Source organism: Sciurus vulgaris (assembly GCF_902686455.1).
Source record: "Sciurus vulgaris genome assembly, chromosome: 8".
Taxonomy (NCBI): Eukaryota; Metazoa; Chordata; class Mammalia; order Rodentia; family Sciuridae; genus Sciurus; species Sciurus vulgaris.
The window spans coordinates 123,711,928-123,733,621 of record NC_136468.1 but is presented as its reverse complement, the minus strand read 5'-3'; the positions used below and the strand labels follow the sequence as shown (position 1 = coordinate 123,733,621).

General features: G+C 38.7%; 1 protein-coding gene across 1 annotated transcript in view; it reads left to right on the top strand.

The window, feature by feature from the left end:
• Positions 1-21,694, top strand: part of PI4KA (phosphatidylinositol 4-kinase alpha) — a 146,897-nt gene that overhangs the window by 673 nt on the left and 124,530 nt on the right. The window lies entirely within an intron of this gene.

The following is a 21,694-nucleotide window of genomic DNA, read 5'->3' as shown; positions in this document are numbered from 1 at the left end:
AAAATGATTGTGCATTACTATTGAATGAGGCTGGAGGCATCTGGTAAGAGATTATATGTTTGGAGAAGAGAGGGTGGCAGAGAACTGAGCTTGGGATGGATTCAGGAGAGAAAGAACTCATGCCAGAGGAATCCTTGTCTTGGGAGAAAGTAGAAAGCCAAAGGTGTTCCTGGGATGGCAGAAAGAACACCGATTTTGGAGTCAGACCTAAATTTGTCACTGGACTGTCGCTTACTGTGTCTCTTCTTGGGCAAGTTCAAGTTACTTAAATTCTCAAAGCCCATCTCCTTATATGAGTATAGTCCCTCCCTCAGGACTAGGCACAGAGTGGGTGAACAGTAAATATCAACCCTCTTCACCTAAAAGCTTGTGACTGAGCACAGTGTGTTAGCCCTGAAGAGATGGGGTTGTTTGTCCCCTCAACTTTCTGGCAGATGAAAAGAGGACATTTTCTGACAGAAGAGTAATGGTGATTGTAGACCTGCCTGCTGCATCTGGTATAGCTGAAAGGATATTTTAGGCACTTTGGCAGTGTTACCTAGGTTTGTATTTTCTCAGACTTAATTTTACCACTTATCGGAAGGATGAGCAGGTCCTAGGAGACTAGGCTGACTTCTAGTTAAAGAGAGTTAAGGAGAATTGCTTGAGCCCAGAATTTGGAACCAAACTGGGTAACATAGCAAGACCCATCTCTTAAAAAAAAAAAAAAAAAAAAAAAAAAAAAAAAAAAAGGAGGATGTGAATACAACAAAATGAAAAGGACATGAGTTTGGGTGATAGGACTATCTGAATTTAAATCCCATATCACTTGTTTACCGTGATTCTGGGCAGGTCAGTTTCTCACTGTGGTCCTCTGCTTTCTTCTGTAAAAACAAAACAAAATAAAATAAAACAAACAAAAAAGCAAAACAAAACAGGAATGTACTTGATAGTATTGTGAAGATCAGCAAGATGACTTGACTAGCTGGGCATGGTGATGCATGCCTGTAATTCCAGCAACTTGGGAGGCTGCTGCAGGAGGATTATAAGTTCAAAGTCAGCCTAAGCAATTTAGCAAGACCCTGTCTCAAAATGAAAAAAAAGGGCTAGAGATGTAGCTCAATGGTAAAGTGCCTCTGAGTTTACAAAACAAAACAAAAGGGATATGAATAAAGACAGGCCTATGGGTACTTAATTGAATGATCACACATATCCTTAGATGAACCTCATAATGGTCCACAGTGCTGGTTTATTAAATCAAATTCATGCCAGCTAGTTGGGATGTTTTCCTCTAAGGTGGTTGGTCCTCCTACTATCAGAAATTTGATTGTTGGAGTTGGAGAAGAGGATGCAGGGAATTAGATGATCTTTTTTTTTAATTAAAATTTTTTTTTATTTTTACAGACTGCATTTTGATTCATTGTACACAAATGGGGTACAGCTTTTCATTTCTATGGTTGTACACAATGTAGATTTACACCATTCATGTAATTATACGTATACATAGGGTAATACTGTTTCATTCTATCTTTCCATCCCCCACCCCCTCCCACGCCATTTTCCTCTACACCATCCAAAGATCCTTCATTCTTCTCTTCCACCCATCACCCCCCCCCCTCGTTATATATTGTCATGCACTTACCAGAGAAAACATTCGGCCTTTGGTTTTTTTGGATTTGGCCTATTTCACTTAGCATGATATTTTCCAACTTAGATGATCTTTAAGAAAATGGTTCAGCAATAATAGCACCCTGTCCCACTCAGTGACTCTGAAAAGTGCACTTTGAGTTCAGCTTGCCTTCTGCCTGTTCACTAGTCACAAGAACATGAGGACTTGGGGTGTAGCTCAGTGGTAGAGTGTGTGCTTCATAGAGCTTTAGCACAGTGTAAAGCCTGGAGTTTGCCCCAACAAAGATGCTGTAATTTCAACATTGTTGACTTTGTATCTTGTCATAACTGCTTCAATAGTCAAAATATATTTTACAATAAATTAACACTACCTTAGGTTGACGGCTTCTTAATACCACTTACTTTGGGAGGCACTTCAGCCTCACTGGCAATAATGACCAGTCACTTCTATGCAGAAGAGTTAACAGCAGGTCTGAGGATGCCTTCTTTATAAGGGCCTGCTTGCAAGATTGGCCTTTGACTAGACTCTGGGCACTTGGCACTTGAACTGTTCCCTCCATTCCCTAACTGATAAGGGTGGTGGATCACTGTGCTTAGACTCTTTGTACACACTATATGACATATTCCAGTCACTTGCTTTCCCTCCAGGAATCTGGAATTATGATAGTTGTGAGGCAGAAAGTTTCTATATGACCAGACCTAATAAAAACCTTGGGTGCTAAAGTCATTAGCGGATTTATCTGGGTACAAACATTTTACACATGACTGCATATTTTGCTGTTGTGGCAAGGATCAGAGTCATGTTTTCCTCATAGTATAGAGAGAACATAAAGAAACCTATCCATTGGTTTCTCCAGGTACTGCCTGTGTCCTTTTCCCTTGCTGATAGCCTTGCCCTATAATAAAATTTAGCCATGAGAACAGCTATACATGTGTGGACATTCTTTTTTTCTTTTTTGGTACCAGAAATTGATTGAACCCAGGGGCCCTTAACCCCTGAGCAACATCTCTAGACTGTTTTTATTTTTTATTTAGAGACAGGGTCTCACTGAGTTGCTTAGGGCCTTGCTAAGTTGCTGAGGCTGGTTTTAAACTCACAGCCCTCCTCCTTCAGTTTCCTGAACTGCTGGGATTATAGGCATGATCCACCATGCTTTGCTCTTAAGGAAAAAATTTCATAAGGTTCTTAAGAGTTAAAGAATTTAGGACTGGGGATATAGCTCAGTTGGTAGAGTGCTGGCCTCACAGGCACAAGGCCCTGGATTCAATACCCAGTACCGCAAAAAAAAAAAAAAGGTAATAGAATTTAAAAAAATTTATTTGTTCTAATTAGTTGTATAGGACAGTAGAATGCATTTGTACATTTTGATAAATCATTCATAAATGGAGTATAATTTCTTATTTTTCTGATTGTACATATTGCAAGATCACATCAGTCATGCAGTCATATATATACATGAGAGTAATAATGTCTTTTTCACTATCCTTCTTACCCCCATATCCCCTCCCCTCCCTACACTCCCCTCTACCTAATATAAACTTACTCTGTTCTTCCTTAGTGGGGGCCCCCCATTGTGAATTAGCATCCATGTATCAGAGAATACATTGGACCTTTGTTTTTTGGGGGTTTGACTTATTTTGCTTAGCATGATATTCTCCAACTCCATCCATTTACTAGCAAATGCCATAATTTCATTCTTTAAAGCTGAGTAATATTCCATTTTATATATATATATATATACATATACTCACACACACACACACCACATTTTCTTTATCCATTCATCTGTTGAAGGGCATTTAGATTGGTTTCATAGTTTAACTATTGTGAGTTGAGCTGCTGTAAACATTGATGTGGCTGTGTCACTGTAGTATGCTGATTTTAAGTCCTTTGGGTATAAATTGAGGAGTGGGATAACTGGGTCAAATGGTTGTTCTGTTTTGAGTTTTCTGAGGAATCTCAATACTGCTTTCCATAATGATTGCACCATTTTGCATTCCCACCAGCAATGTATGAGTGTACCTTTTCCCCCACATTCTCGCCAACATTTATTGTTTCTTGTATTCTTTTTTTTCAATATCTTTATTTATTCATTAATTTTTTTATGTGGTGCTGAGGACTGAACCCAGTGCCTCTTGCATGCGAGGCAAGAACTCCACCACTGAGCTACAGCCCAGCCCTTTTTTTAAAAAAAGGAATGTTTAGTTGTAGATGGACATAATACCTTTATTTTATTTATTTATGTGGTGCTGAGGTTCGAACCCAGTGCCTCACACGTGTAAGACAAGCGCTCTACCACTGAACTACAACCCCAGCCCCATTGTTGCTTGTATTCTTGATTTGCCATTCTGATTGGAGTGAGATGAAATCTTAGAGTAGTTTTGATTTGCATTTCTCTAATTGCTAGAGATGTTGAACATTTTTTCATATATCTGTTGATCGATTGTGTTTCTTCTGTGGTGTCTGTTCTGAAATTTTTTTTTTGGGGGGGGTTAAGTTTTTTGAGTTCTTTGTATATCCTGGAGATTAATGCTTTATCTGAGCTGAATGTGGTAAAGATTCTCTCTCAGTCTGTAGATTCTCTTTTCTCACATTATGGATTGTTTCCTTTGCTGAGAAGAAACTTTTTAGTTTGAACCCATTCCATTTATTGATTTTTGATTTAACTTCTTGTGCTTTAGGGGTCTTGTTAAGGAAGTCAGATCCTAGGCCAACACGGTGAAGATTTGGGCCTACTTTTTCTTCTAGTAGTTGCAGGGTCTCTGTTCTAGTGTCTAAGTCTTTGATCCACTTTGAATTGAGTTTCATGCAGGGTGAGAGATAAAGGTTTAATTTCATTTTGTTACCTGTGGTTTTCCATTTTTCCCAGCATCATTTGTTGAATAGGCTATCTTTTCTCCAGAGAATGTTTTTGGCAACTTTGTCTAGTATGAGGTAACTGTATTTATGTGGGTTAGTCTCTGTGTCTTTTATTCTGTACCATTGGTCTATGTGTCTGTTTTGGTGCCAATACCATGCTGTTTTTATTTCTGTTGTTCTATAGTATGGTTTGAGGTCTGGTATTGTGATGCCTCCTGCTTCTCTTTTATTGCTAAGGATTGCCTTGGCTATTCTGGGTCTCTTATTTTTCCAAATGACTTTCATGATTGCTTTTTCTAGTTCTATGAAAAATGTCATTGGGATTTTAATAGGAGTTGCATTAAATTTGTGTAATTCTTTTGGTAGTATGGAGTAAAAGAATTCTGAGTACCCACTGGGATAATAAAGATTAAGAGGGAGGTGAGTGTTGAAAATAAATTTCCCTTCTTTGTTTATATTTTTCTTTCCCTTTCCTTTTTATTTTATCCTATTTGTATTTATTTTTTATTTTTTGGCAGTAATAGGGGCCTCACATAAGCTAGGCAGGTCCTCTCTGAGTTACATCCTCAACCCTTTTCTGTTTATTTTCAGAGAGTCTTGCTAAGTTGACCAAGCTGTCCTCCAATTTGTGATCCTCCTGTCTTCAGTCTCTCAAGTAGCCGGAATTACAGGGGTGTGCCATTACACTTGGCTTCTTTTTTCTCTTCTTCCCAAGTGATATTGAAGGACTTAGAGAGAAGACTTGGTCCATATAGGGTTCAGTTGGGGACGTCTCAGATTACTGGACAAAACCTGATACCCAAGCTCATACAGGTCACACAGGCAACCCTGACATGCTTTTAGTACATTTGAGGCACCTTAATGACACGTCTTCTATACTTTTGTCTCTCTACGTTCCACAGTTATGTTTACTTTAGCACCCACTTCAGTCCCATGCTATGATATCAGACCCGTCACTATTTGGTGGAGTTTTAATTTTTTCTCTTTAATAACTTAATTCACTTGTTCATTCAGAAAATAGAAAACATTTATTGAGTTCCCACTTTTGATTGATATGTGCTAGGCTGGGTAAATAAGAAACATTCCTAATTATTTGGTTGCTCAGATTACCAGCAACAATTCAGAGTTGTATCCTGAGCCTAGTAACCAAACTCCTGCCATGTTCAGACCCTTGGGCATCTATCCTATGATTCATGTCTGAGCCTTTTCCTGCTAGGCTGTCCCTATAACTGCCCCCACCACTTCTGAGACTCACCTCTAGGATTGGAACCCACATCAGATGACACTGTGAAGCCTTTTGGACCAAGCATCTTTCTTTAGTCCTTAGTCCTCTCCTTCTGGAGAAAGATGAAAGGAGAAAAGTAGATGAGAAAATAAGAGGCTTTTCAATACTCTCTGGGATCTTGATATAGGTTGGTTTCTAGACTCCCGCTCTCTGATTTCTAACAGCCTGCTAGTTTTGCTCTACTTTCCTGGTTCTCACCTGTCTTCAGTACGTTGCTGAGCCACCACTTTTAAGCTTCCCCTTGACCCTACCTGGTTACCCTTTCTCTGCCTCCAGGAAATCAATGACCTGTGTCTGCTTTTCCTCCCCTGGCCTGTGCCATACCAATGTAACCCCCAATTCTGGAACATTGAGAGTCCTTGGCAGAGCTGCAAAGGAAGCAGCACCACTTGCCCTTTTATTTCTATACCCACTCTCATGAAGCTTTGATCGGAGTTCTTTCCTCCTGTTCTGGTATCCTCTATCTTTCTTCAGTTAGAATGCCAGAATTCCTAGGTGTCTTGGCTGTTGATAGGATTTTTTATTTAGAGATCAGGTGTCACTATGTCACCCAGGCTAGTCTCTAACGCCTGGGCTCAAGTGATCCTCCTGCCTCAATCTCTCAAGTAGCTGGGACTATAGACACAGGCCACTATGTCTGGCTTGATCTAATATTTATGTGGCTCCGTGACATTAGAGACAAGCTGAACTCTCCCTGGTGAACATATGTGCTCCCAAAGATTAGCTGGTAACTGTAATAGGAGGAATGTGTGACTATGTGCTTAGGGCAGAGGGCTTTCTGGAGTCCATGTCTATTGAATCTGTCCTTTGGAATGGTCTGCTATGGAGCTAAAATCATGATATTCGCATGCTTTCATCATCATGAAGCTGAAAAATTTCTGTCATCTTTCCCTTTCCTTTGCGAGGCCATTTTAAAAGAACTCGCCAAAGAAAGGAGAAAGAATTAAGGTTGTCAGAGGTTATTCATGTTGCTAGAACCACCATTATTATTATTGGTGGTGGTGTTCTCCTCCTCCACCACCTCCCCTTTCCTTCCACCCCCACTTCTTGCCCTTCTCCTTCTGTTAGAACCCAGGGCTTTGCTTGTACATGCTGGGCAAGTGCTAGTCCACTGACAGCCATGTAGCACTAGCACCATTATTATAAAATGAACTCTAAAATATTTTAAGAAGAGATTGGAAGAAAACAAAGTGTTACCCATCATTCTACATTAACTATATCAGTTTTCTAGGGATGCCATGACAAACACATTAATTTTTTTTATAGTTCTAGAGTCTAGAGGTCTAAGATCATGGTGTTGGTTTCTTCTGAAGCCTCTCTGCTTACCTTGTAGATGCCCACTTTGTCTTTATCTTCATATAGTGTCTGTCTGTGTCACTACTCTTTACTTCCTAAGAGGGCAGAAATGTTCTATTTTTAACTTCCTATGATAGATTTTCTTTTCTGCTTTTGGTGTTTGCAGTTTGTACTCAATGGAGATGTGTTTGCCTCCAGTCCTATTATGGTTTGGATATGAAGTGTCCCCCAAAGACTCATATGTTGAAGGCTTGATCCCCAGTGCAGCAATATTCAGAGGTGGGGCTTTTAGGAAATGATTGGATTGTGAGGGCTCTAACTTCATTAGGGGATTAGTCCATTTGATGGATTAATGATTTGAAGAGGTGATAGAAACTATAGGAGGTAGAGCCTAGTTGAAGGGAGTGAGTCCTTGGTGGCATACCCTTGGAGACTATATTTTATCTCCAGTCCCATTTTCTGTTTCCTGGCTGCCACGAAGTGAATGACTTTCCTCTATTAAGCCCTTCTGCCATGTTCTGCCGTATTTTAGGCCTAAAGCAATGGAGTTGACCAACCATGACCTGAAACCTCTGAAACCATGAACTAAAATAAATATTTTCTCCCTTAAGTTGTTTGTGTAATGGTATTTTGGTCACAGCAGTGAAAAGCAGACTAATACAGATTCCTTTCACTGGTAGCTTTCTCCATCATTAAATTTTTTTGTGGTGCTGGGGATTGAACCCAGGGCCTTGTGCTTGCGAGGCAAGCACTCTACCAACTGAGCTATACCCCAGCCCCACCATTATTAATTTTAATTGCTGAAATGCATTCATGTATTTCATGTTTCTAATTACTTATTTATCTATTTATTTATTTCGAATTTGCTTCTTTTATATATCTTGGCATAGTGGAAAAATGCTGGGCCTTTCATGAACATTGCCACACCAGCTGGAAGATCAGTTTGATTTGCACGGTAAATACAGGGTTGAGGCAAAAATCCTGCATTTATTTGCAGAATTCTGAGTTTTGTTTCTGCTGCAGAAGCCATTCTCTTTTCCTGAATGTTTTGTATTTAGAATTGATCTGGAAGCCAGGATTCAGGACAGCCAAGGTTATACCATTATGAAAACAAAAGATGTTGACCTTCATTCATGTAATAAATCTTTAAGTGCATACTGTGTCAGGCACTGTGCTAGGCCCTGGTGTCAGAGGATTGAAGACATAAACAACTTAAGTTGTTTTTAATGAGTGATTTCAGTTCCAAGAAACCATAGGGGGATTCCTTTATTCTTATTAAATTAAAGGTCCAACCAGATGTGGCAGCACAAGCCTGTAGTCCCAGCTAATTGGGAGGCTAAGGCAGGAGGATTGCTTGAACACAGGAGTTTGAGGCCACTTGGGCAATATGGTGAGACCCTGGCTTAAAAAAAAAAAATTAAAGACCTATCAAAAAAAAAAGAACAACTTTCTAAAATGTTCTTTTACATTTTTGTGACATATATATATATATTTTTTTTTTATTTATTTATTTCACTTCATCTACATGAGATTCATCCTCTTAACTTTTTTTTTAACATATGCTGGGGATTGAACCCAGGGCCTTGTGTATTCTAGGCAAGAGCTCTACAAGAGAGCTCCAATTGACCCACCTCTTAAAAAAAATTTAGAAAATGGACACGAGTTCAACTCTGTCAGTTCCTCATACTCTCTTCAGTTTCCCTTGGTTTCCAGCCTCTTGTGCATACAGGCAAGGTAGCCCATAAGCAGATCTGTTTCTCTTTTTTTTTTTTTTGGTCCTGGGGATTGAACAGAGCTATATCCCTAGCCGGATCTTTATTCTTAACAAGTGCTTTGATAATCACTATGAGTACCAGCATGTCATATTACCTAGAGGACTCCTCAAACAAGTGACCAAAACTATCTGAAGAAGAGTGGAGGAGATTTGGTGCCCAACAGAGTCTAGGTTAGGTTCATTACATGATTCACGAACCAGAATTGCATATTCTTCTCTTGTGATGTCTTATTCCAAAAGAGGAACAAAGATGAAGTGTATCTGGGATCATCAACTAAATTGTTTGCAAATTTAATGTATATGTGTATATAATAAAGTGAATTTTCAGTGAAATTTCAGCAAATACTTGGAAAATGTACAATCATTTATCCATACCTGTGCACAAACTGTATTTTTCACAGCAGCAGAGCTCAGGTAAGTGGAAGTTCTAGTAGGTTACATTTTAGAAAGTTACTGTAAGGTATTTAAGATAAAATTTCTAGGGGCTGGGGAGATAGCTCAGTCGGTAGAGTGCTTGCCTTGCAAGCACAAGGCCCTGGGTTCGATCCCCAGCACCTAAAAAAAAAAAAAAAATTTTCTAGTCAGTTTTTCCTCTTAATATAAGCACCTGTTTGACATTACCTGCTATTTTTATTAAATAAAGTTTGTTGCATTCAAAAAATTTCAAATATACAATAAGTCAATCTTTTTTTGCTGTTATGGAGTATACCATGGTGAGAGACAATAAACAAGCATTAAACAATTATAATTAAATATGATTTAACATAGTTACAAGTGCCAAGAAGCAAAAGTAAATGGTAAAGTTGGGGCTGTAGCTTGGTGACAGAATACTTGCCTTGCATGGGTGAGGCACTGTGTTCAATCCTTAGCACCATGTAAAAATAAACAAGTAAAGGTGCTGTCTATCTGTAACTACAAAAAAAAAAAAAAAAAAAAAAAGAAGAAAGTAAATGGTGTTGCCAAATTTTGTTATACGAAATTTGTCATTAATTAATTAATTTGTTACTGTTATTTTTTGTGGTCCTGGCGATTAAATCCAGGCTCTTGTTCCTACAGGACAAGAGCTCTATCACTGAGCTACATCTTCAGCCTTATCTTAAGAAAGGGATAAATGGTGTGCAGAGAGATAAAATAGGATCTTGATTTATAAGGATGACTTTAAGCAAAGCTAAAAGATGAATAGGAGTTGGCCAATGCAATGTGTACATTTCTTTGCTATCTTTCTGGCAGAGGGTGGCACAAACCTGTAATCCTACCTATTTGGTAGGCTGAGGCAGGAGGATTGTATATTCGAGGCCAGCCTGAGCAACTTAGTGTGACCCTGCCCCAACATAAAAAGAACTGGAGATGTAACTTAGTGGTAGAGCACCCCTTGGTTCAATTCCCAGTGCCAAAAAAACAAAAATTTTTGACACTGAAAAATTTTTGATTCATTGGATAACATTGAAGAAGACTGAGGTGATCACAGTTTAGGGAGCTAGGGTGGCACAGAATAGGCTGGGGAGGTAAGCAGGATTTGATCACTTAGGCAGTTCATGAGAATGGTTTAGACTTTATCCAAAAAGCAATATAATACTTTAGTAACTTTTAGGGGATTAGAGAAGAATTTAAAATATTAACAACAAAGTAAAATAAGATATCAGTTGTAGTTAGCATGTAAGTGGAAATATTTTAAGGTTACCTGAAATAGATTTATAAAAGTTACGTTTAGTATCAATGTTTTTCTAATATTGTTTTTGTAGATGTAGATACCTTTTCTCAGTGTAGCTCAGTGATAGAGCTCTTGTCCTGTATGAACAAGACAATAGTCTGTTAGATATCTGGGGGGACAGAACCTGTGCTCTGCCACTCAGTTATATCCCCAGGCCCCAATTGTTACATCTTTTTCATGAATTGACCCTTTGATCCACATGACATGTTCCAATTTATCCTTATTACTATTCCTTGTTCTGAAGTCTGCCAAGCAGTTCACCTTTCTTCTTAATAGTGTTTGCTTGGTATCTTTTCCTATCCTCTTTCTTTTAGTTAACATAACAGACAATATGAAGTTAGGTTTTCTTTTTCCAGTCTGAAAAATCTCTGCCTTTTAGAATGTTTACACCATATATATTTAATATAATTACTGATGAGTCTTTAAATCTGCCACTTAATATTTATTTTCTGTTTGTTCATTTGTGTACTGAAACTCCTCATCCTTCTGCCTCAGTCTCCCTATCTTCTGGGATTACAGTGTGTACCACTGCACCCAGCTCATTTACAGTTTTAATTACCTTACAACTGTATATTTCATTTCTGCCCTCTCTTTTTTGTATGATTGTCGCTGTAGTTCTTTTTTTTACTTCTATGACATAAACACAACAATATATTATTATAATCATTTATATAATCATCAAAAGATGAAAACATACATATTTGCTTACTTACCATTTTTCTAATTTATTTTTATTGTAAACAAATGGGATACATGTTGTTTCTGTTTGTACATGGAGTAACAGCATACCATTTGCATATTCATAAATTTACATAGAGTAATGATGTTTGATTCATTCCATTATTTTTTTCCTTCCCCCCCACCCCTCCCACCTCTCTTTTCCCTCTATACAGTCCCTCCTTCCTCCATTCTTGTCCCACTCCCACCCCCCATTAAGTGTCATCATCCGCTTATCAGTGAGATCATTCCTCTTTTGATTTTTGAGATTGGCTTATCTCACTTAACATGATATTCTCCAATTTCATCCATTTGCCTGCAAATGCCATAATTTTATTACTCTTTATAGCTGAGTATATTCCATTGTATATATATATATATACCACAGTTTCTTTATCCATTCATCAATTGAAGGGCATCTAGGTTGGTTCCATAGTCTGGCTATTGTGAATTGAGCCGCTATGAACATTGATGTGGCTGTATCCCTGTAGTATGCTGATTTTAAGTCCTTTGGGCATAGGCCGAGGAGTGGGATAGCTGGGTCAAATGGTAAATCCATTCCAAGTTTTCTAAGGAATCTCCACACTGCTTTCCAGAGTGGCTGCACTAATTTGCAGTCCCACCAGCAATGTATGAGTGTACCTTTTTCCCCACATCCTCGCCAACACCTATTGTTGCTTGTGTTCTTGATAATCGCCATTCTAATTGGGATGAGATGGAATCTTAGTGTAGTTTTGATTTGCATTTCTCTTATTACTAAAGATGTTGAACATTTTTTCATATATCTGTTGATTGCTTGTACATCTTCTGTGAAGTGTCTGTTCATTTCCTTAGCGCATTTGTTGATTGGGTTATTTGTATTCTTCATGTAGAGTTTTTTGAGTTCTTTAAATATAGAAATTAGTGCTCTATCTGAAGTATGAGAGGCAAAGATATTCTCCCGCTCTGTAGGCTCTCTCTTCGCATTGCTGATAGTTTCCTTTGCTGAGAGAAAGCTATTTAGTTTGAATCTATCCCAGTTATTGATTCTTGCTTTTATTTCTTGCGCTATGGGAGTCCTGTTAAGGAAGTCTGATCCTAAGCCAACAAGGTGAAGATTTGGACCTACTTTTTCTTCTTTAAGATGCAGGGTCTCTGGTCTGATTTCAAGGTCCTTGATCCATTGTGAGTTGAGTTTTGTGCAGGGTAAGAGATAGGGGTTTAGTTTCATTCTGTTGCATATGGATTTCCAGTTTTCCCAGCACCATTTGTTGAAGAGGCTATCTTTTCTCCATTGCATATTTTTGGCACCTTTGTCTAGTATGAGAAAATTGTATTTATTTGGGTTTGTGTCCGTGTCCTCTATTCTGTACCATTGATCTACCTGTCTATTTTGGTGCCAATACCATGCTGTTTTTGTTACTATTGCTTTGTAATATAGTTGAAGTTCTGGTATTGCGATACCCTCTGTTTCATTCTTCCTGCTAAGGATTGCTTTAGCTATTCTGGGTTTCTTATTCTTCCAGATGAATTTCATGATTGCTTGCGCTAATTCTGTGAGGTATGTCATTGGGATTTTAATTGGAATTGCATTGAATCTGTATAGCACTTTTGGTAGTATGGCCATTTTGACAATATTAATTCTGCCTATCCAAGAACATGGGAGATCTTTTCATCTTCTAAGGTCTTCCTTAATTTCTTCAGTGTTTTGTAGTTTTCATTGTAGAGATCTTTTACCTCTTTGGTTAGATTGATACCCAAGTATTTTATTTTTTTTTGAGGCTATTGCAAATGGAGTTGTTTTCCTCATTTCCCTTTCAGCTGTTTCATCGCTTGTGTATAAAAATGCTGTAGATTTATGCGTGTTGATTTTATAGCCTGCTATTTTGCTGAATTCATTGATGAGGTCTAGAAGTTTTCTGGAGGAGGTTTTTGGATCCTCTAAATATAGAATCCTGTCATCAGCAAATAGTGACAGCTTAAGTTCCTCTTTTCCTATTCTTATCCCGTTAATTTCTTTAGTCTGTCTAATTGCTCTGGCTAGTATATCAAGGACAATGTTGAATAGAAATGGTGAAAGAGGACATCCCTGTCTTGTTCCCGTTTTTAAAGGGAATGGTTTCAGTTTTTCTCCATTAAGAATGATGTTGGCCATGGGCTTAGCATAAATAGCCTTTACAATGTTCAGGTATGTTCCTACTATCCCTATTTTTTCTAGTGTTTTCAGCATGAAGGGGTGTTGTATATTGTCAAATGCTTTTTCTGCGTCAATTGAAATAACCATATGATTCTTATCCTTAAGTCTATTGACATGATGGATTACGTTGATTGATTTACGGATGTTAAACCATCCTTGCATTCCAGGAATGAACCCCACTTGATCGTGGTGCACAATTTTCTTAATATGTTTTTGGATACAGTTTGCCAATATTTTGTTAAGAATCTTAGCATCTATATTCATCAAGGATATTGGTCTAAAATTTTCTTTCCTTGATGTGTCTTTTCCTGGTTTGGGTATGAGGGTGATATTAGCTTCATAGAATGAGTTCGGTAGGGTACCCTCCTTTTCTATTTCCTGGAATACTTTGAGAAGTATTGGAATGAGTTCTTCTTTGAAGGTCTTGTAGAGCTTGGCTGAGAATCCGTCTGGTCCTGGGCTTTTCTTGGATGGTAGATTTTTAATGGCTTCTTCTATTTCATTGCTTGATATTGATCTGTTTAAATCGTGTATGTCCTCCTGGTTCAGTTTGGGAGGAGCATATATCTCTAGAAATTTGTCAATGTCTTTGGTACTTTCTATTTTGTTGGAATACAGATTTTCAAAGTAGCTTCTCATTATGTTCTGTATCTCAGTGGTGTCTGTTGTGATATTTCCTTTTGCATCATGTATTTTAGTAATTTGAGTCTTCTTCTCTTTGTTAGTGTGGCTAAGGGTTTATCTATTTTGTTTACTTTCTCAAAGAACCAACTTTTTGTTATGTGAATTTTTTGAATAGTTTCTTTTGTTTCAATTTCATCGATTTCAGCTCTGATTTTAGTTATTTCCTTTCTTCTACTACTTTTGCTGTTATTCTGTTCTTTTTCTAGGGCTTTGAGCTGTAATGTTAGGTCATTTAATTGTTTACTCTTCATTCTTTTCTGGAATGTGCTCCATGCAATGAATTTTCCTCTTAGTACCGCTTTCATAGTGTCCCAGAGATTTTGATATGTAGTATCCTCATTCTCATTGACCTCTAAGAATTTTTTAATCTCCTCCCTGATGTTTTTTGTTATCCATGTTTCATTCAATAGCATATTATTTAGTCTCCAAGTGTTGGAGTAATTTCCTTTTTTTACTTTGTCATTGATTTCTACTCTCAGTCCATTATGATCTGATAGAACACAAGGCAGTATCTCTATTTTTTTGCATTTCCTAAGGGCTGCTTTGTGGCATAACATATGGTTTATTTTCGAGAAGGTTCCACGTGCTGCTGAGAAGAAGGTGTATCCACTCGTTGATGGATGGAATATTCTATACACGTCTATTAAGTCTAGGTTATTGATTGTGTTATTGAGTTCTATGGTTTCTTTGGTTGGATTTTGTTTGGAAGATCTATCTAGTGGTGACAGCGGTGCGTTAAAGTCGCCCAGAATTATTGTGTTGTGGTCTATGTGATTCTTGAAATTGAGAAGGATTTGTTTGATGTACAGGGATGCACCATTGTTTGGGGCATAAATATTTACTATCGATATATCTTCCTGATTTATGGTTCCCTTAAGCAGTATGAAATGTCCTTCTTTATCCCTTCTGACTAACTTTGGCTTGAAGTCCACTTTATCTGATATAAGGATGGAAACCCCCACTTTTTTTACTGGGTCCATGTGCGTGGTAGGTTTTTTTCCCATCCTTTCACCTTTAGTCTGTGGATGTCTTTTTCTATGAGATGAATCTCTTGCAGGCAGCATATTGTTGGGTCTTTCTTTTTAATCCATTCTGCCAGTCTGTGTCTTTTGATTGATGAGTTTAGGCCATTAACGTTCAGGGTTATTATTGAGAAATGATTTGTATTCCCAGTCATTTGGCTTATTTTTGGTTTTTAAGTTGGCTTGGTTTCTCCTTTGAGTGGTTTTTCTCTAAGGTAGTTCCTCCCTTTGCTGACCTCCATTGTTGTTTTTCATTTCCTCCTCATGGAATATTTTGTTGAGCACATTCTGTAGTGCCGGCTTTCTATTTGTAAATTCTTTTAACTTTTGTTTATCATGGAAGGATTTTATTTCATCTTCAAATCTGAAGGTTAGTTTTGCTGGGTATGGATTCTTGGTTGGCAACCATGTTCTTTCAGAGCTTGAAATATGTTGGTCCAGGCCCTTCTAGCTTTTAGAGTCTGGGTTGAGAAGTCGGCTGCTATCCGCATTGGTCTCCCCCTATATGTAATCTGATGCTTTTCTCTCGTGGCCTTCAAAATCCTATCTTTATTTTGAATGTTAGGCATTTTCATTATAATGTGCCTTAGTGTGGATCTGTTGTGATTCTGTGCATTTGGTGTTCTATAAGCCTCTTGTATTTGATTTTCCATTTCATTCTTCAGGCTTGGGAAATTTTCTGATATTATTTCATTGAATAGGTTGTTCATTCCTTTGGTTTGTATTTCTGTGCCTTCCTCAATCCCAATAATTCTTAAATTTGGTCTTTTCATATTGTCCCATAGTTCTTGGAGATTCTGTTCATGATTTCTTACCATCTTCTCTGTTTGGGAAACTTTATGTTCAAGAGTAAATATTTTGTCTTTATTGTCTGAGGTTCTGTCTTCCAAGTGGTCTAGTCTGTTGGTGATGCTTTCCATTGAGTTTTTTATTTGGTTTATTGTTTCCTTCATTTCAAGGATTTCCGTTTGGTTTTTTTTTGAGAATCTCTATCTCTTTGTTGAAATGATCTTTTGCTTCCTGCACTTACTCTTTCAGCTTATTGGTATTATCATTCATTGCCTGCATTTGCTCTCTTATCTCATCCTTTGCTTCGCGAATCATCTTAATCATGTATAATCTGAAGTCCTTTTCTGACATTTCTTCTAACATACTGTCATTGGATTCTATTACTATAGAATCTAGATTTGTTTGGATCATTTTCTTCCCTTGCTTTTTCATGTTGTTCATGTATCTTCCCCTCTAGCAGTGCAGATCTGGGGAATTACAGTTTCACCCCTATAGGCTTATAGTGGCCCTATAGTTTTCCAAAACCCTTTCTTTAAGGGGAGATCAATATTAGCAGTGCCCAAATCAAACACTATGCAATCCTAGACCAAATAGCCCCTATGGGGACAATAACATCATGTAAATAAGGGAGAAAGCGACTATGAGGGAACAGGTAAACAGAAGGAAAAGAAAGCAAGAAACAAAGAAATAAAAACTTAATTTTTTTTTAAGAAAGGAGAAAAAAGAAAATCTACTGTATAATAGTCATATACTAATGAAACCTCCCAGTGTTCAGTAGCATGATGTATGAGAGGTACCTGACAATGAGCTTCAAGCCTCCAGCAGGCGTCTCAGGATGGGTTTTGCCCCACCCGAAGATCGGAGCTACGGCTTCCAGGATTATCCAAGATGGCTGCTCTGGCTTCCAAATATGTTGGCAAATGGGGAGCTGCAGCTCAGGGGTGGACATGGTCAGCTGGAGTTCCTGGAGACAGGATGCAGTTGGTCCGGCAGTGGTCCTGGAGGTCGGGTGTGTTTGGTGCGGTTGTGGGATCCAGGAGGCCGGGTGCAATCAGTTGGTCTGGGTTCCCGGTGATAGGGCACAGTCAGTTGGTCTGGGGGTCCTGGCGGCAGGGAGCAGTCAGTTGATGTGAGGGCCCCAGAGGCAGGGAGTGATCAGTTGGGCTGAGGGATCCTGGAGACAGGACTCAGTCAGTCCGGCCAGGGGTCCTATGGGGCCTGGCTGTTGTCTCAAAATGACAGCAGCCACGTGTAATCAAACCTGAAGGTACTGTGACAGTGAACTTCCGGGCAGCAGCAGGCAGCTGGTTCTCCACTGGTGGTCTGCGGTCAATCTGCTGGCAACTATCGGATGATCGGGCGGTGAACCTCCAGCGTTGGGTGATGGATAGGTAGGTGTAAGGCAGGCGATGGACAGGCGAGAGGCAGGCAAATGGCGTTACTTACCATTTTCATATGTATATTCTTGTTTACCCTTTGTATCATTTAACATTTTTTAATGTATGTATTTTTCCTAATTGTCAATGGACCATTATTTTTTATTTATTTGCATGTGGTGCTGAGGATCGAACCCAGTGCCTCACATATGCCAGGCAAGCGCTTTGCCACTGAACCACAGCCCCAGCCCCTAACATTTTCTTTAGTACAAGTTCTGCTAGTGTGATAAATTCTCTTAGTCACTGAGGTTTTTTCAAGTTTAATTTTTGCTTAGTATGAAATTCTAGATTGATAGATGTTTTAGCACTTACAAAGTGTCATTTTGTTTTCTTCTGGATTTTCATAGCTCTGACTAGAAGACTGTGGTCAGTCTTTGTTTTTTGTATCTGTTGTGTTTGTTCCTTCTGCATAGTTTAAAGATTTTTTTATAGGCTTGCAAGAATTTGATATGACTTGGTGTGGTTTTGTTTATTCTACATGTTGTTCATTAAGATTCTTAGATATGTGTATTTATAATTTTATCAAATATGAAACAGTTTTCAGTCATTTTTTTCTTTCCACATTTTTTTATTGGTGAATTATAGTTGTACATAATGATAGGATTTTTGTTACATACTGGTACATGCACACAATGTAACAATATAATTTGGTCATTATCACTTCATGTAATATAATTTGGTCATTATCACTTCGCCAGCACTTTCCCATTCCCTCCCCATCTTCCATCCCCTCATACCTTTCCTCTATACTCATTTCCCTTTGCTTTTCATGAGATTCCCATCTCCTCACCTTTATTTTCCTTTTTCCTCCCTAGCTTCCACATATGAGAGAAAACATGATCCTTGACCTTCTGAGTCAGTCAGTCATTATTCTTAAGATTCTGTCCCTTTCTCCCTGGGACACTGATTACTTGCATGTTAAATCTCTTGATATTGTCCTACATGTTCCTATATTTCTTTCTTTTAAATTTCTTTTAGATGTTAATAGGTGTTTATTTTATTCATTTATTTATTTATATGTGTGGCCTAGAATTGAAACCAGTGCCTCACACGTTAGGCAAGTGCTCTACCCCTGAGCCACAACCCCAGCACTATTGCTATATTTCTTATAATCCCTGCTTCATTTTGGCTAATTTATATTGCTGTGTCTTCAAATTCATCCTTTTCTTCTGCATTTATTATTAATCAATCAATCCAAGTTAGTGCCTTTTTTCCTTTATAGATACATTATTGGGCTCAATGGTGTCGCTGGCTCTTTGCGGTTTCAAAATCCGTGGATATTTGTCACCGCCTGCAGCAACAACTTGCACAGGTCTTATGGGTGGTGGAGTGGAAACTGAGGCATTTGTATCTTTCTCTTTGGTGCACTGCTTTCTTGCTTGTTTATAGAGGATAGAGGAAATGAGGTTTACTTGCTTTGAGAGGAGAGAGAGAGAGACTTTGCTTATCAGAGAGAAAGAAACTTTGCTTAAGAGAGAAACTTTGAAAGACAGGCCTTCCACCGCTGCCCCTACTCGCTGCTGTGTTCTTTCTTCTGGCTTTTTTGCTAATGGCTGCTGTCCGTGTTTTTCCCTCTGGCTGCTTCTAATGGCTGCTGTGTCTCTCTCGCTCCGCCTACGCTTATATCACCTCCAGGACGCGGAGAGCGGGGCCACACCTCTTACGCAAAGATTAGTTGAGACGCTCTGAGCAGGCAATTAGTGCTCGAGAACACATGCGCATAGATTGTGTGCGTGGACGAGAAAATCACCTGAATGTGCTTATGTCTATTAACCTCCTCTCTGCCGATGTGATCAGGCGCCATCCTGGCGCCGCCAACATGACACAGCCCCCAACAAATGGTACATGTCTCTGATTCCATATTCTGGGTAGATGGAGGCAGGAAGATCATAAATTCCAGGCTACCCTAGTTAGAGAGACCCTGTTTCAAAATAAAAACCAGAAAGTGTTGGGGATGTAGCTTAGTGGTAAAGTACCCAGGGTTCAATCTCTAGTACTAAAATAAATAAACAAGATACAACAGTTTCATCTCTACAAATTCCATGGGCATTTTTTAAAATTTCTTCCATTTCTCTTTGCACTGTGTTCGTGTTTTCCTTAAAACATAGTTAAAATGATTATCATCATCTCTTTTACCTGGGTCTTTTTATTTTTTGCAGACACCAAGACCAGCCACATATTTAGTGATCACTAGAAAAAGTCACGAGATTTATTGTGTAGTTGTACTTGTGGTAGAAGTTTATTGCAGTGAAAGCATAAATGATAGGTTGCTAGCAAGGGAAAAAGACACAGGCAGAGGCTGGAAAAACCTATGTACAGATTTCCTTGTTCTTTTTCTCTCTGTTGAGGAGACATGCCAGATGTGCTTCTTTCCCTTGCAACAACAATAGATGCAATAATATGTATAGAGTTGTTTCTGACCAGGGAAGCCAGTTAGAGATTCAGTACTCAAAGATTTTATAGGTGAGTGGTCACATAGTTACCCTATGCCGAGCAGTTACCACATTTCCATAACTTTCCCAAAGCAAGTTGGTATTTAGCACAAATTACATTGTATAGTCTAGGGATAGCGGACCACCCTATTTATAGGAAATGAAGGGAACTGTTCAAGTATCAGGTTCCTGGATCCTATCCAGGGGCCAACTTCATAAGCAGGACCTTCTAAATAACAGGCCAGCTTTGTGAAACCTTTTTTTTTTTTTTTTTTTGGTGGTGGTGGTACTGAGAATTGAACTAAGAGTCTTACTCACTCATACTAGGCAAGTGTTCTACCACTGAGCTACCTACCCAGCCTTTTAAATTTTGAGACAGTGTCTTGCTAAGTTGCCCAGGCTAGTCTTGAACTTGTGATGCTCCTGCCTCAGACTCCTAAATTCCTGGTATTACCGGCATGTGCCACTGCACCTGGCTTTCTTCCCCCTTTCTATTGATGGATTTTCCTTGTGGTTTTCTTGATATCTTCAGTTTGCTCATTGCTACTATATAGAAAACAGTTGATTTTTGTATATTGATCTTATAACCTGCAACCTTGCTGAACTTACTAATTCTAATACCTTTTAGTGGATTTCTTAGGTTTTTCTTTATATAAGATTATGTCATTTGGGCTGGTGATGTAGCTCAATGGTAGAGTGTTTGCCTAGCAAGCACAGGTCCTTGGGTTCAGGACCACCATAAGTAAATGAATAAGTTAGATTTTCTTCCCCCCTCCCCCGCGAAGTTAAAATTCATGAAAAAGATTATGCTATTTGTACATAGAAATGATTTTACTTCTTTGCCAATCTGGATATCTTCTTGTATTTTAATTGTTTTTGCTAACTGCCCTGACTAGAACCTCTAGTATTGTGTTGAACACAGTGGTGAAAGTGGAAATCCTTGTCTATCTCTGGTTTTGGGAAAACTTTTTAGTCTTTTATTAAATATTCTGGGGGAGGTATTGGGGTTTGCTCAGTGATACAGCACCTGCTTAACACACATAAAGCATGCATGAAGACCTGGGTTCAGTCCCCAGGATTGGGGAAAAAAAGAGGGGGGGCTGTGGGTTTTTCACAACTGGTTGATAGGTTGAGGAAATTCCCTCAACATTCAAAAACATTTTTGAATGTTTTTATTTTTTCAGTACTGGGGATTGAACCTAGGGGCACTGTACTGCTGAGCTACATTCCCTTATCCCCTTTTTAAAAATTTTTTTATTTTGAGACAGGGTCGTGCAAAATTGTCCAGGCTGGCCTTGAACTTGCCATTTTCCTGCCTCAGCCACCCAAGTAACTGAATAACTGGGATTACAGGAATGCACCACTGCTGCTGAGGGTTTTCTTTTTGTTTTGATTTTTTTGTGGTACTGGGGATTGAACCCAGGAGAGCTACATCCCCAGCCTTTTTTATTTTATTTTGAAACAGGGTCTTGCTTAATTGCTGAGGTGTGCCTTGAACTTGTGACCCTCTTGCCTCGGCCTCCCAAGTAGTTGGGATTGCATGGGTGTACCACTGTGCTCAGCTTGCCAGGTAGCTTTGTTTTGGTTTTCCTTTTTTTGTGGTGCTGGGAATTGAACTCAGGAGCATTCTACCACTGAGCTGTATCCTCAGCCCTATTTATTTATTTATTTTTCACAGTACTAGGGATCCAACCAAGGAACTCAAGCATGCTTGGTAAGTGCTCTACTACTGAACTACATCCCCAGCCCCCATTTTATTTTTTATTTTGAGATAGGGTCTTGCTAAGTTGCTGAGGCTGGCCTTGAATATGTGATCCTCCCAAGTTGCTGGGTTGACAGACTTCTGGCTTGAGTATTTGTATTATGAAGGAGATGTTGAATTTCTTTCTTTCTTTTTCTTTTCT